The sequence below is a fragment of the Ascidiella aspersa genome, chromosome 6 (assembly GCF_963924565.1).
Source record: "Ascidiella aspersa chromosome 6, kaAscAspe10.2, whole genome shotgun sequence".
Lineage (NCBI taxonomy): Eukaryota > Metazoa > Chordata > Ascidiacea > Phlebobranchia > Ascidiidae > Ascidiella > Ascidiella aspersa.
Genome location: NC_139452.1, coordinates 990365 through 1007255, shown reverse-complemented (window position 1 = coordinate 1007255; position 16891 = coordinate 990365). Strand labels below are relative to the sequence as shown.

Here is a 16891-nt window from a genome sequence, read left to right as displayed (position 1 = left end):
ATTCGAATCCAATACCTGATGCCAAGTGGTAGTATCACTGATCGTCCGATACTAGGGTATCGGTGCCGATACGATGCCAAGTTAATATCGGAATTTCATGCATGGTTTACGACCAAACGCAGCGATTTTGCCTTGAAAGGTAAATTTTTCAAAACAATATTAGGTCAACAACTGTAGTTTCTAGACTTCGTAATTCTAAAGTAAATAATCGTCGACAAGGACCATCTAAGTAAAACAATGCTTGTAAATTAATAGTGAATTTGCCTTGATTTATTTAAACGTTATTAGCTAAAAGTTTAACTGAATTTACAGTTTTTGCCAATTCACCCATTCTAAGCTTATTATGTGCTTATACAATACAATCTTGCGCTCCAAAAGAACACATATGCCGACAATAATGGTTCTCAAATTTTATAATATCTGATTTTTTTTCGAGGCGGTTCGCTTCTCAAGCTATTGTTCACTCATTCTAGTTGTTAAAAATATGTAGAACATTTCGTTGACAACAGTTTATTGGGTGTTGAAAATTGAAACACTTCTGTTTTGCTATAGTGAAATTCCTTATCATTTTCTATTCATTAAAAATAATAAAACTAAGTTACAAGGTGCGAAGTAAATCCCGCTTTTTATGACCAACTCGTCGAACCATTCGTCTCATATTTGCCCTTGTAAATAAGTGTCGAGTTAGATCAAAGATCCTCCAACTTCGCGGACCACCCTAGGCCTCGTTTTCTTGAAATATTGGCGAAACCCTGTTTTTCATAGGGAAAAATTAAAAAAATGCGATACAAAAATTGCTCAAACATTCAGTTTAGTGCTCATACTAAAAAAAAGTTTTCCACAGATTTATCATCAATAAAATTTAAGGAGAACCTTCCCCTGGCTAATATAACGTTGTCACTTCCCTCATAAACAAGTCTGTAAGACGGAATGCTATTGTGCAGAGCTTGATGTTTTCCACCTCGCTTTTCTGTTAACCACGTCATTCTGACTCACACAAAACAACCGAACTTGTTTCAACAACGGAAAACCGCAGGGAAATTCCGCGGTAAGTTGCTCGCGTTCTAGGTGGTAAATGGGGATTTTACAGATTGAATCTTACTGGTTTGGCTTGTTTTGTGTTTGAAAGTAACTCGTATATTGTTGAGGAATTAATTTTTAAATTATGTTCAAAAAGGGCCATGTCCCCCGCCCAAAAAATTTATAAAAAGTTTACTCTTGAAAATCTGTTTTTTTAGCATTTATGAGCACAACAGTCGATCACAGGCATAACAAACGCTCAATTGTCATGCACTGTTACGTCAGTTTTTTTTCTTTTTGAATGTTTTTTGAGTATTGCGTTAACATTCAGTCAGTTGCTGCTCGAAACGGTTTGCTAGCATTGGTATAGTGTTCGTTACGGCGGTTAATACAAGGACAAAGGCTAAACAAAAAAAGTTTAAACTATTTGCCCCCCCAAATTTTCGGTTGGCTACGCCACTGTTGTAGATGTAGGCCTATTTACTTTAGGGAGCTCACTATGCGAACTATATATTCCTTTAAAAATGTCTGACCTGGTTTTACTCGGCTTTTAAAACTTTTGTTATTGTTTGTATACGCGTCAGCGGAAAAGTGATGGACAAGCAGAAACCTGCATCCAATGGATTTGGTTTCCGTAAAGATACGACTTTTTATACAATTTCTACCCTCGTTTAAGGTGCGGTTCTTCACGGTTAACTAAGTAACAAATGTAATTCTTGGTCTCTGACTGGTTGGCCAACCCTGGTCTATGTGTAGGGTTGCCATACGTCTGGATTTGAAGTCAGAAAGTTTAGTGTTGTACCACTCAAGTCCCAAGGCGTTCGTAAAATAACTTAAGTCCAAGTCAAGTCCTTGTCATAAAAATTCAGCGTTAAAGTATTACAATTGGTAAACTAACTCAGTTAGCCTATATAGGAAATAACTCGACTAAAAAAACACCCAACATATAGCTTAATAAAAACCCATGATTTTGAAGTCATTTGGGCACTGGTCTAGAATTCTACCACCATTATTAAATCAACGCACAATGCTTGGGTTAGGGTGCAGGTTAGCCTTTGGGGGTGGGTGGGTGGGTCAAGTATTATTATATTAATTATTTTATAATAATACATAACTCAACCCCTAATCCAAATCGCTAACCCGCACCCTAACCAAAATAATGTGCGGTGTGGTAGGATTCTAGACCAGCGCCGTCATTTGTCCGAAAGATTTAAGTCAAGTCATTTGTAAACAGTGACTTAAGTCACAGGCTCAACATTGATGCAGCTACAGTTAGTTATTTAAGCTGTAATAAATTTACCTGGGATTTGCCTGTAGAAAATGGTAACCCTACTATATGGTATTAACTAAGAAACAGTCATAAAGTTCCCGAAAAAAGAGGGTTAGGCTAAATCATTTCACCCCAGATCTGTAGCACAAGAAATAAAAACATGTTTTTAGCTGCTGGCTTAAGTTCCCATTGTCGCATTGTGGCGTCACAAAGCGTAGATGTCGTCAGTCATTATTCGTAAGGGATGACTGAATAGGGTTCTTAAAGTTAACTAAAACAGACAACTCGTTGGTGCGTGTTATGCTGTCGGCGTTTCACGCTTGAAAACAAGCATGCGGTAGGGTTCAGGAGGGGCTGCTATTTTACAGGCTCTGTGAGCAATACTGAATGGGTAAATATTGCTGCGAAACTGTGATGTGGGTAAAACTGTTGATAAAATAGTGTTTTGAGCAACATTTTGCGGTATATTTTTGATTTAGCTGCCTTGTGAATGAATTGTGTGGGAAAACTAATGCTGTAAAAAGGTTCAAATGCCGGTATTTTGTTGTAAAAGTGTTATTTTAGCTACTTTTTTGGTGAAACCAGGCCTTGGGTAATATATTTGAGCAAATTGAGCTCACAAGCCAAGCTTCAGTTTTGAGTGGTTGCAAGTAAATTTGTGTTTATGCTGTGGGTAAAAATGTCCCGAAAATTGAAGTATTGCGTAAAAATTTTGGTTCTGGCGTAAAATTGTGACGTGGTAATATATGTTTGTGTAATTTTGCTGTAAATTTGTAGTTTGTGTAAATTGTGTCGGTATATTTTGTCCTTTTGAGTTGTTGCTATATGAGTAAAACTGTGAAGCAGTCAAAAGTGTCCGTTAGAAGAGAAATATTACTTAAAACCTTGCGTGGACTTGTGTTGTCATTAAGATATACTGTAAAACAGTTTGATCGGTAAAACAATGTGTAGCATTTTTGTTTTTGTGGTAATTTAAGGTAGTTACTATACGCAATAAATTATGTTTAGCTTATCTTGTTTTTGTAAAAGTCTTGTAAAAAGCTGCAATAAAGAAGTAGGCATCGTAAACATAGACACGCTTTTATAAATGCACAGAAGCTTTATAAATGCGCTGTACGCTGGGAACAAGTAAAAAAGGCGGTTTGCCATGTGTCTTCTTGGAATCAGTGCCTTCTCTCTATGTTAAAACTAAATAAAGATTTATTAAACGTTGAAAATGCAACCTACTTCTGTATGGGCTTTGATATTCTTACTACGTCTTACTACAGCCTCATACCATAATGCTTTGACATATTTTTGCATTAGCTAGGACCGTTGGATATATATTGTTTTCTAGAAGGCGTTTTGTCTTTGGTAAAGCGAATAGGAAAATCTGGGCGAAACCAGAGTCTCCCTTTTAAAGTAAATACACATTGTCTATCAAATTACATTGTAAGTCTCCTAATTGGTCGAATCTTTCAATGGATTTTCCGATGTTGGATCGGAGAATAGCACAATGTGAAATGTAAGCTTTGCACCGCGAAAAACTCCGCTTACGCTCGTTTCCTTCAAAACAGTATCAAATCTTTAACTCAGTGGTTCCCTAACTTTCCACTTGAAGAACTTTTTTGCGAAATGACAATGATTTGACAAATAATAACAAAGCAGAGACAATAATACCGGTAAAAAAAGATGCCGTGCTTAACGATTCTTTGTGGACTTCAGTCCAAGAACCACTGTATTACGCATGTTTCGTTCGTTTTAGCAAACAGTAAAAAATCGTTTAACTGAGTTGCTTCCTGTTACGCTTTTATAAAAAAAAACTTGTCAATTTTCATATCAAGAATATATTTAATCATATACAACAGGGTTGTTCCTAAGCAAAAATCTACACTCGCCAGGAGGGCGAGCGGCTATTAATCAGCACTCGCCCGGACGAAATAACAATCGCCAAATTTGTTGGCACGCAGTCTGCAAATTTCCATTCTAGCGCGGTCATTTCTTGGTTATCTCTAACCTGTCTTGTGGTTTCTATACGTAAACATTGGTTTTTATAAAAGTCTGGTCGTTTATTTCCAAGCATGGATGAACAAATTAAATGACCCATATAGCATTTTTCAGCGAAGTATTTTTCACAACCTTTAGTGAACCAAAATAACATTAACAAGTGATAATTTAGTAGCCACGCCTGCCTGTTTTTGCGCTCTCTTTTTTACGTATTATGTTTTGTCTGTGCTTGATGGACGTTTCACCGCAGGTTGTTTCGCGCCAGAAACAAAACGACAAAATCTCGCCTATAATGACAAAGTAATTGTAAACCACAACTAAACCATTATTTCTCACAGTTAACAACCATATGTACCAGAGGTTCTGTGATGCGTGACGCCCTATAGTGGGTCGTTTCAATTTTCCAAGGGCGTCCGCAATGGTTTCGTTTCGTATCTAAACATAATTGCGATATAAAATATTTACAGACAGTTATTTTTTAAGCTTTGGCTTGGTTGACCGCTATGATCTTTAAGAGATCGCAACAACACACTTACGTCGACCAATTGCTAATTCTCAGCTGTAGTTAAACAAGTAGGCGATATTTTTAAATATCGTAGTGTTCACTGGACCGTTTCGGTCTCTCAGAACATAAAAAACACTTCTTCCAAATATTATTATAAGGCATTTGCATTTAAACTTATTGTTACCAATAACTGAGGCAATTGCTCTTAATTTCGTAATACAAGCAATTAAATAAATACAAAAAGTAGAACTATTATCCTGGGTACATCGCAAGTCCAATAAACTTTTCCAAAGGCGTCAATGACTGGCTTAAACATTTAAAAATTAATAATGTTCAAGTTAAACGATAAACCTTTTAACTATTTGCCGGTGCAGCAAAGACGTCTTAGATTATTTGCAGTTAAACGATTGTTATTTTTTAACGGGACAAAGAGTCTCTATTACGAGCTTCGAACGTGACTTCGATTAAGCTTATTATTTGTGTAGTGTTGAATGTATTTGCACCTTAGTGTTTAGGAAAATAACTGGCGCTAATTTATATTTCGCTTAGTAGTGGTGCTTAACACAAGTTATCCTAAAGGACCTACACCAACTAGTTAAATTTCTCGCCAAAGCCACTCGCCAGTCGGGCGAGTGGGTGTTAACCAGCACTCGCCAGAAGCGATTTGTACTCGCATTGGCGAGCGGGCGAGTGCGTAAGTCCAACCCTGTACAATAATTATCATAAGGTTTAAAACCATGAGGATGTGTTGGGGCTTTAATAATTATACTGTTTGGTCGCTGAACTAAAATTGAGACTGATGAATTCCACTTTAAACTTATGAATTCCACTTTGAGATCTACTACCCTAGCCTAAGGTAAAAAAAAACTAGTCAATTGCAGAAGTTTTAGTTAAAGCAGTTCTTTTTAAACTTTTTCACCTGGCGGACGCACTTTACTTTATTGAAATAATAAAGGAACTCATAAACTTTTATAACAAATAATATTGAAAAAAGAACATACAATAATTACTCCAAGGTCCGACAGGTCCAACCTAAATTTTATTTCAGAAATGAATTTTAAAGATGTAGAATGAATATCAAACTCAAACAAAATGACAATAATTTAAAAGATGTCGCGCTTAACGCTTTTTTACATACCTTTAGTTCAGGAACCAGTACGTTATGCAGTTAGAAAACCCATATTTCTGAGTTATAACACAAGTATAAGTTGGAAAATTTTAGATGGGTCATAATGGAAAAAACCTTGTTTATCGGTTAAATCACCGCCTTGTGATAATTTTAGGCCATGTCATGTGTGTTACACGTGATTCTGTGCAATTTGCTGAGGTGACTATTTACGCTTGGGCGCCCAAACAAACGTGCGATCTTTTCATTTCGCATGGTGTTCTTACATTCCCTGATGAAGGCCTTCTCTGTTCTCTCATATAGGCTAGGTAGCCGAAACGTTGTACAAAATAATGAGTACCGTAAGCCCTTGTTTACAGTCTATTCTATGCCTGTCAGCAACAGCACACCCATTAAACTACGTCGTAACATTCTTCTACGAAAAGCATGCCAGAAAAATATTTTTTTTCGTGACATTATTTAGACGTTCGTTGAATCTGCTCACAAAAAAAAATATAAAATCAAGTGAGATAACAATCTTAGTTTTTAGCTGTTTTGCAGATATCGACCGATATTAATTTTTAAAGATTTTACCAACCGATTTTATTACCTTGAAGATATTCAGAATTTAAATTAATTGAAAATAAATTCCGATCTACCTATATTAATTAAATTTTTAGCTTAAATATAAACTTGGGATGATGAAAAACAATTTTTTTGGTCAAAAATAGGAAGTTTATTTAATTCATAGTTCGTAACAAACATCGGCCAAAATTTACGATACCGTTATACCCGCCGATATTATCGGAAAATCGATATATGTCTAGGGCTACCATATTTTCAAAAAATCCCTTTTGTGATATTGCAGTATATTAGAAATGTCAGTTAGAGTTTTCAGGGTTATTTTGTTTTCTCAAATTGTGGCATATTTTAAAAACATAATATCAACTCTTAATTATGTAGGTAGTAACTTCCGTTCAAGTCTAGAAATTATAAACCTTTTTCATAATAATGTGGAAACTGTAAGTAACTGGTATGAAAACACTTTTATAAATATGAACAACGAGAAATAACTGATATAGCCACTTGAAAAATTGAGTAAAATATGTAAAAAAATAAGAAAGCATGTCTTCGCCCAAACCAGCCACAAAATTATCTCAAGCTTAAAAAATGTCCCCAAATCTGCCTCGTGCTTCAAACCGCGCGCGGAATTGCGCAATCCCTTTTTTTTAAAGCGCGCTAAAAATTGCGTGATCGAAACTGACCCAGGTTTCGGTCCTTTCTGCTTCACTGAGCACCCCTGAACACCTGGCCAATTGACCAGTGATCTAGCTTAAAGGGCCTGGGGTTGGGAAGCGCTCCTGTGGCTTAACCAGTGGCTAAAGGTGCTGCTTATAGATTGAGCCGGGCACTTTATTATAATCCAGCAACGCTAAACAATTGTCCGAGCGCCTAGAAAGCTGGACTGGAGGTAATATTGGGAAATTAGCGGCTATTTAGGGGTGATTTGCGTGGGAGAGGGGGTGTTTCTCTACTGGATCAAGCGAAATGCGAAATCGCGATTTTGTCTTCTCTCTAATCGGTTTGTTTCCCATATAAGGCGTATATAGGCGGGCGACGTTTGGGAAAGCGCTCGCAGTTTTGCAGATGGTTGAAACGACGGCGATCACTTTACGGCTTTCCTGCTTTAAAACGCATAATTTTTTTTGCAGAACAGTCTCTGGTATTTCTTAATGAAAATCAGCAATAGGAAAAGCACTTTGCTAAACCGTCTGTTAAAATTCTTCACTGTTAAATATTATTCAGTTAAAATTTTAGGAAAGCTTTGTTCTTTATCGTATTGCATCGGTGGAATTAGTCTACTTTTGGGCTTAACTTTTTGGCAAAAAGTTTTTGATATTTCAAATAAGTTTTTGGAGGAAAAGCACTTGAGTGATATTTTGCTAAACAGTCTGTTAAAATTCTCTTTTTATAATCAAGCAAGGACGCTTTGTTCGTATTGGTTGAATCAGTACAATTTCGCACTATAAACAGTTTTGATGCCGGTATTACTGTATTTAAAACAGTGTAAATTGTTGTAAACACCTTGATTTAAAAAAGCTGTATTTTTTACCAAGCTGTCTTTCGATATTCGTCACTTTTTTTGCAGCACAAATTACTACGAAAGCTTAGAACTTGAACGTATGGCGTTGGTGTGTTTAAAAAAAAAACAGTTTTTAAAATTCGTCAATGTTTAGCAGCAAAAAAAAAAGAAAAAAACACTTTAGGGTTTTTATGGTTTTTATGTTTTAAAGCTATATTTCATTATAAAGGCGTTGATTAATGTTAAAGGTAACTCTTTTTAATTTTTTTTATGAAAATGTTTTTTTGTAAAACGCGAGAACTAAGCCACACTCCACCCCCTGAAAATACCTGTGGTTAGATTTTTTCTTCAGTGAAGATTTCTTAAAAGCTAAGACTCCTAAACCATGTGACGTTGGTTAGCTCAGGTTTGTTCAGCCAACCTCGAAGACTTTATTTTTACAGCCAGCCTAATACCGTAAAGCTACGTCGACCGCATGGGCTGGTGAACACATAGAAATCCCCTGCTGTGTTTTTTGTGTTTATCTTTTCTCCCAAGATTCTGTGCGTTTAAAAGCTCACAAAAAACAGGTAAGCCTTCATTTGAAAGAGATCTGTCTTCGGTCTGGATTCCTTGTTTTCACAAGAAGGCAAATTATTTGAGGGCAAAGTTGTTGTTGTTTTTACGACAATATTGGGCCAAGAAGGTTGGTTTAGGAGAGTGGCTTGGCATAGATTGTACACGCAAGCGGGGTTTTGCGTGGTGAGAGATTTATGTATTTTGGTCGTTTTGAATTGCCATCGCGGAAAATATTGGCGGAAAAGTTTAAAAAAATCTAATATAACTTGAAAAATAGGTATTTCTTTGTAACAAAGTCTTTTTCAAGCCAATTGATTTTATAAAGCAAGCTCCATCGCGTATATAGGTTTTTGCTCGTACACATTTTAGTGCCTTGCGTCAATAAAGATTTTACAATGTGTGACAAAGGTACGTGGATTAGGACACCATTTTGGGTTGTAATAGTTAGACAACAACGTTGGCACAGTAACATCGCTTTTACTTTTTTGAGAATGAAACGCAACATTCTATATGGCAGGGTTGAAAAAAACTTAAAAAGTTTGAAGCATGATGGTTGAAGGTTGAAGTTTGACGTAGTAGAATATCAAATCCCATAGTCCAACAAAGACGTAGGTAGCATTTTGAACGTTTAGAATATCTCGATATCCATCTTCAACATTAATGTTTAAAAGTTTAATTTCGATGATAAGGCAATATACATCCGTTTTTTGTGGCGAAGCGTCACGCCATACCGGTAGCGCTGTAAATGTTATAGGTTTAACCCAAAGAAAAAGCTCGGTTAAATTTAAATAAAAAACCTGTGCGATACTAAACAAATATTTTTTTCATTTTTGAAGAACTTTTAGATAAAAAACAAAAACATATTTATATTATTGCATTGAAGTTAGAGGTTGGAGCGTAATATCAAGTTTTTTAAAGGGATGTCCGATAATATCGGATCGGAACCGATACTCGATACTACGCGGTGACGCTATTCGTCCGATACTAGGTTAATATCGGTGCTGATACGATAACAAATTGAAATCGAAATTTTGAAATATAAAACTAGTTTTACCTAAAAGCCTAGAAAAAAAGACTTTGAAAGTTTAATTTCATATTTTTTCTTGTTTGAGAAAATATTTAACGTCATTTGTACCGGATAGCGATATTTATATTCTAAATATCGGGTATCGTTATCGCAATGAATTGTCTGTATCGTACATACCGATCTGTCCATTATGGTTATCGGAATCGACTGGAAAAGCAAAGATTTTTCTATCAACTAACTTTTAAAAAGTATTCTGTGGAGCATAAAAAGTAATGGAACAGAGTCACTTTTATCGCATTTATTTGTACGCCTTTGAAAAAATAATTCCAGTTTGAACGTAAAATTAGTTAAAAATCCGTCAAATTTCTGCTTGATTTTGCCACAAGCGCAATATAAGACACAAAAACAAGCGCAATATAAGATTTTTTTACCCCAACCACAGCCCTGGTATATTACCGTCTCGTTTAAATTCTTTACTATTTGGCTTGTCTGGGAATAAAGCGTCGCACTATTGATTGGTTACTTAGATTTAGGTTATTTAAGTTTTGTTTAAGAGATCCAGGTGCAAGTTTACTCAGCAGCCAAGCGAAACAAAATACAACAAACCTGTTAAGGGTGACAGAGTTTTCTATTTTGGGAAAATCTCAATTATAAATTTGTTCGTCTGACACGCAAATTTTTACTAAATGTGCCCGTTTTGATGACCTATTCCGGTAATCTTCGTCAGGGAAGTAAACTTGCAACACATCAAAAAATATTTATACCAACCAAACAACATATGCAGTCAATAATTGGGTACATATGAATATTTGTTTTAAATGTGTATTTTTTATATGTTCATTTATATATATATTTTCTTTAAAGCCTGATTAGGATTTCCTGTATAGGCCAATAAAACTGGCACATTTAATAAAAATATTTGTCGGACAAACAATTTTATGATTGATACAATACCTGTCAGGAACAATATGTAAAGTTGTAATCTCATTTGTGCAACTGTGTCAAACATCAGTTGAAATTACGTTTTTAGCGACGGATGTTTTTTGTATTTTGTTCTTTAAATAGAAAACTTTTTTTTTTTCTTTTTTTTAAGGCTTTTTCAAAAAAAGCAACTGATCTTATTAAATTAAAAAAAATAAATTGCAATACAAAAAGGAGAAAATATCGCAAACTGCAAATTTATTTCGATAGATGCGACCAAACAAACTCAATAAAAATGCAAATAAAAATTCAACAAAATATAATTGCATAAAAAATGTTGCCCTGACATGTATATTTGAAATTACATGAAAATTATAAAAAAATTATGTTAAACCAAATAAAAAATAAAAATTTATGTTAAACCAAATAAATCGAAATGAATAAATTGCGATGAAGAATTGTTAGTATATAGAAGCAAGCATAAATAAAAACATGCAATTTTTACAAAACGAACCTTGTTTTTTTACCTAAAATGGCCATTTATCTTAAAATACCCCAAAGTTGAAGTTTGCCCCCAAATTAACTGTGCACCGATTTGTCAATGTATTATACAATTAAATTGCTAAGCTGCAAAGCTAATTGAAGAATTAGGCAAGGTGCAATATACTGGATTGACAGCAGCACCGAAAGCGCGCTTGTTGCGTCACAGTGCCCACGGAGTTTGCATCTCACAATGCTTTCTACAAACAAAAATAAAACAATTAAATCGAAACGATTGAATAAACAAGAAAACTTTCATAAACTATAACTAAAAAAAAGTATATTAAACGATAGAAATAAACTGCAACGAAGAGGTGCAGACAAATAGCAGCAATAAAGTATAACTAATAAAATGCAAGAAAACTTGAAAAAACCTTATTTTAAGAGAATATTTGAAAACTTGAAAAATCTTTTTCCAAGTTCAAGTTTACCCCCTAATTAACTGTGCACCGATTTTTCAATGTATTATCTTCAAACTTTACTGGGTTGGGGTAAAAACGTGATGCAAAAATCAGCAACGTCACCCCTATTTACCCATGGGGCCGCGTTACCCCGGCAACGCGGTTAGGTTTCCATAGTAACGCGGTCGTTAGCTGCCCGTTAATGTCAAAAGTTCATCGGCGCAATTTATCATTCGATGTTAAAACCTCGACTATGACGTCACTAAGTGCGTCAAGAGCGCAGTGGACCCTGTCTGTTGATGTTGAGCATTGGAACGAAATTTTACGGAAAATCTTGTTTTTTTTTGGTGTTTTATTAGTTTGAATACCCGAAATAAAATTATGAAAAAATTGTAAACACTATGAAAAAACAAGTCGCTTTCTGCATATTTAAAAGGTGGGCCGAAAAACCTAATTTAACTGTAATCGTGAAAAACATTGGTTGGTTGATTTTTGTGGCAAAATATCGAAATTGTGAAAAAACATAAAACACATAAAATTTTGGAGCATAATGGTTGGGGGTTGTAGTATGGCGTTATAAGAAAATCAAAGCCCATACAGGAGTAGGTGGCATTTTCTTCAAAGAGTTGTTCGAAACGTTTAAAATAATATCTACTTATGTATGGGCTTGTAAAGTTCTTATTACATAAAATTTCCCAACTTTAAATAAAAAAAATGAGCGACGGTCCCGGCTTGACCGGAGATCGTGAGTTCGAACCTCACTGCAGGCTAGTTGTTTTTTAGCCTGTCCTGCTTGCATCATTGATCGACAGATTCGGCGAGTCTGCAGTGGCTTTTCGGTGTTCTACTTTAAATAAAAACTTTTACGTCAGTCGTTATAATATTGCTAACTTGATTCAAAGTCAGTAATGACTTGACAAAACTCTCACAGAGCAAAATGCGCATTTGCGGCAAATTCAATTTAACCTTGAAGCGCAAAGACTAAGACAGGGTTCATATCACAAAAACAAAAACCCGAAGCATACGATATCGCTTGGGGTTTTTGTCCCTGAAGAACATAAAAACCTCGGAACCCTCCACAAAATAAACGAACTATACAGAGGCATATAATAGTAAAAAATACCATTAAAGATTAAGGGATTTAATGGACAGTAAAAGGTTTTTTGTTTTTTTTGTTTACGTGATTGGCCCAACCACTGTTTCGATGTATTTTAACTGAACACACCAAAGGGTCGTTTATTGCTCCAATAAAACGGTATAACTTCGTATCTCTATTGACATAAAAGTCCAAATAGTTTTTTGTGCACTTAAGAGCTACGTGATTCGCTCCAACCGCTATTCCGTTATTTTACCCAAACACACACCAAGGAAGGGTCTTGTAATGAACTCTTTGTCAAGTTTGAACCAATCAATCAACAGCTGACGTCCTAAGAGTTCTTTTGTTCGCTCGTTTTATTGAGTCTAGCTCACGCACGAAACGCCCAACCCTGTGTGTTTGTTCGAGTTGTTTTTCATTCCTTTCGTTCTGACAGGCTGTTTTTCCTTTCTTTGCAGCGAATAGCGCTTAATCCTTGTCCTTAGAAAGCATACCAACACTGACGGCGCACCTAGCTGATTAGAGCCATGCCGAACCCTCTGATAACCGGGCTGTCCATCCTGTTATGGATTGGTGAGATTCTTGGCATTTTGACTTTTTTGTACAGGTTTAAGAAGATTCTAATTGCAATATTTCGTACAGTAAAAACAATATGTAGCAATTGATTCACAATACCACCCTAAACTATACAGTAAACATATTAATACTATTGTATAGCGTCGCCTAAAAAATCGTAATTTTGTGTTAAACTCTGCTGAAATTTTGAACTTTTAACGTTAAGCATCATGAAAAAATCCTCATGTAAGTGATAATGAAACCTTTATATTCACTTTTATTTTCACTATTTGTTTTTTAGTCCTTGTACAAAACTGTCGTATTTCGGACCAATTATATCTCTTTATATCCAAAACAACTTTGAAATACATAAATCTTTTTAAAAACATTATTTCGCACTCGCACTGTACAAAAAATAAATATTCTTTGTGTGATGTTTTGTATTAAGCCAATGTGCCACAACTTTTTTCCATAGTGCAATTTTAAACAAGCAACTGTATTTTTCTATTTACTCATCTTTATAGCATAAGCATGAATTGCAATTTAATAAGCAAGTAGGTTAATTTTGAACACAACGCTTCAAATAGGCCGATGTGCGCTTTCATTTTAAATGAAGCACTAATTCCTGTGATCAATGAAAATATTTCACCATAAAACCCGTTTTTGTGATAACACGTCACGCCATATGACGTCAATTAGCGGGAAGAATATCGGTTTCAAATGGAATTTCGTTTTACTTTGAATGAAGCGTGCAATGCGATAGACTGCTGTACAATTCTGCAAAGCCTAATAATGCTAGAATTGTTGCTTTCTATCAAAACCTACTTTTATTTTTAGGCCTTCTCTCTTCCATCGCCGAAGCTGAAACAGGTAATTTTGTTGGCATTCATTCTGTGCATACCAAGCTATACTGAGGTTATATGTCAATTGAACACAAATCTATTTTAATATTGTATATTCCCTGAATAGAAATATGCTTATTGTGTCTACATTAACACGACAGCATAACAGACTTTTCATTTAAATTTCTAATAAAACCTCTTTTTCACATCCACCCAATCATTAAGGTTTGATTATTTTTTCTCGTTAAATATAAAATCAAATCTTCGTTTTTATCTCTTTGCTTTATTTGTTGTAAATTCGAGTCGCATTGAGAGAAGCGTTTTCCATTTAGGAGTGGCCTTGGAAAAATATATATACCTATATTTGCTTGAGTTAAATAAAAAGGTTTAGGGTTTTGGAAGTAAAATTTGTTATAAAAAATGTAAATTTTGTTACAATGAAAAGGTAGTGGTATTAATTTTTTACTAGTTCATTCTGAATTTTATTTATACAACATTCTCGCTTGATATTAGTTGATCTAAATTAAAAGCAATTTAAATTTGTTATTATTTGCGTAAAACACTTTTTCTAATAATTAAAGCAAATGTATTTGTAATAATAAATAAGTAATATTTTTATAAGGGCAGCTATATTTTCTAATAATTTAATCAAATAAATATTCCGATAGGTATAACAAGAAATATATCGTAATAATAAAAGCAACTATAATTTTTTGAATTAAAGGCAAATAGTTTTCATGATAACTCACCTAAATGTATTTTTGCAGCCATAAGATAGACAAGAATACCTCGTGGACAGTAAAACTCAAAGTTTAAAAACCCAATTAAAACCAGAATTAGACATTTTTTAAAAGAATATAAATTTCGCCTCTACTGGCATCGCCAGTTGCTTATTCTCTATTTGAGTTAATATACGCGTCAGTGGAAAAGTGATCGACAAGCAGAAACCTGCTGACAATAGTTTTGGTTTCCGTAAAGATACGACTTTTTATTTATATATATACATCGTGATAAAAATGACACCATATCTTGCAATTCTCAAAAACAACTCTTTTATAAAATTGGAATTAAAAAAACTATAGTACGTCTACAAAAGCAAACGTTAATCCAGCCAAACCTTCAATAAAAAGAGTAAATTTATTCTCCACAAAGCCCCACTTAACATTAAGCCAAAGATTCTTTAAACGCACCAGTGTGATTTTAAACATGATTTGTTTTTTGTGTGGGACGATAAAACTCAAAGCTCAATAACCCGAGTTACTGCCAATGGTTTGGATTTCATGAAGATCGCCCTTTTATTGTTTAGTACGGATATACCTAGTTAACGGTTCTTAACCTTGAATGGGGCTTCAAGGGTTTGGTTTGTCTGTTTTTTTGTAATTAACGAGGGCTTTTCACGAAAATTAATAATTTATTTGCTTTTCTGTCACTCCTATTGTTAGCATCACGGCCTGTTTTTCCGCCTCCATTTTGTTTTTTTCCCAAAGTTTAGGGAAAAAATATTTTGTACTTGCTTGTCTGATAATAATTTTAGCATTAGAAATGTCTCTCCCAAGTGGCAACAGTAAATTAGTAGTTTGAACAGTCAGCATTACATGATATGTAGTCCCAATAATTTTGATGAAAGAACAAACTATAAAAAATGTTTAGAACAAAAAATAGCGGAGCATTTGTCAAAACGGATTATTTATTCAACCGTGTATTAGTGAGTTACTATCTGCTGAACAATAAATTTACGTTTCATTTACATTCCTTCTCAATTCCTCCCCAAGCCAATATTCCTGTAAAATTAAGTATAGCGACACAGATGAAACTAATTTCTTTAATAAATCTAGCTTTTTTAAATTGGTCTGTGGCCCATCTAAAATGTTCTTATGGCCCACCAGTGAGCCATGGCCCACTATTGAGAACCGCTGGTCTAAAATAAGACTTTACAAAGCAAAGACAATAATCTTTACTTTTAAAACTCCGCACTTAGGTGTTGATTATTACAATAAAAACCATTCTATTTACATTTAAGAAAGATTTTTAATGTCAAAAACACCAGCTTCACGGCTAGTTATAATTCGGGCTTTAAAATTCACACAATTTACCGACAAAGAGCGAATTTTACATCCAAATCAACTCAAGTTATGGTTAACATTAGGCCTTAGCATCTAACAACCGCGGATTTTATCTGTTTGTTATTTAAACCACCCGATAAATATATAAAAAAGAGTTTGTAATTTTTTTTTTTTTGGGGGGGGGGGGGATTCTCTAAACTAAACCACCCTAAATACTTTTGTGGCGCCACAAGGCCCTAAAGGACAAACAAGTTCAGTCAAAAAGCGCCTTTAAATGCGACATCTCGTCTTGGATTTAATTCCCTCCCATATAGAAGTATTGTGTAGAATTTCGCACAAATCTGATTCAATTTGAGTAGGCGACAGCCGATAAAAATCCATTGGGATAGGTTGTAAGTGTAATATCGGTTATCGCCGACTTAACAAAACTAAACAAACCTTAATATGTAATATTTTATGGAAACGATTCATTACAACATGAAAGTTTACCAAAAAACCTCCGAAATTGAAAAATAACAAATTAATGATAAAATATTTGTCAACTGTGTTTTTTTTTACATCATTATCGCCCTGCACGTCACAAAACTTTAAGCAAAAAAGAAAACTAACAAAAATCCCCAAGAATTTTGAGCTACTAGTCAACAACAACTTTTTTTCCCAACGCGACGAAATAAGAGAAAAGTCCGCCTCAATTTTCCGACCACTTCAATTACCGCGCGTGGCTGAGCGGAAAAATGAGTGGGATCTTGTCTTTCGTTCTCACGCCACAATTTCTACCATTTCCTCCTAGCTACGAAGCACTTGCCGGGGAATACCCCAATTAGTGACCGCAGTTACCTGCTAATTAACGTGCAGCAATTTTGAAAATTTGAAAAAAAATATTTTTTGAAAAAAATAATGCAGCAATTTTGTTTAAAGC

At 34.7% G+C, this 16891-nt stretch overlaps 1 long non-coding RNA gene across 1 annotated transcript; it reads left to right on the top strand.

Annotated features, from left to right (window-relative positions):
* Positions 1-11381: 11381 nt before the first annotated feature.
* Positions 11382-13956, top strand: LOC146139067 (uncharacterized). The gene is made up of 3 exons (XR_014501317.1): positions 11382-12081; positions 12712-13085; positions 13905-13956. It is a non-coding gene; the product is annotated as an uncharacterized LOC146139067 (long non-coding RNA).
* Positions 13957-16891: the final 2935 nt, after the last annotated feature.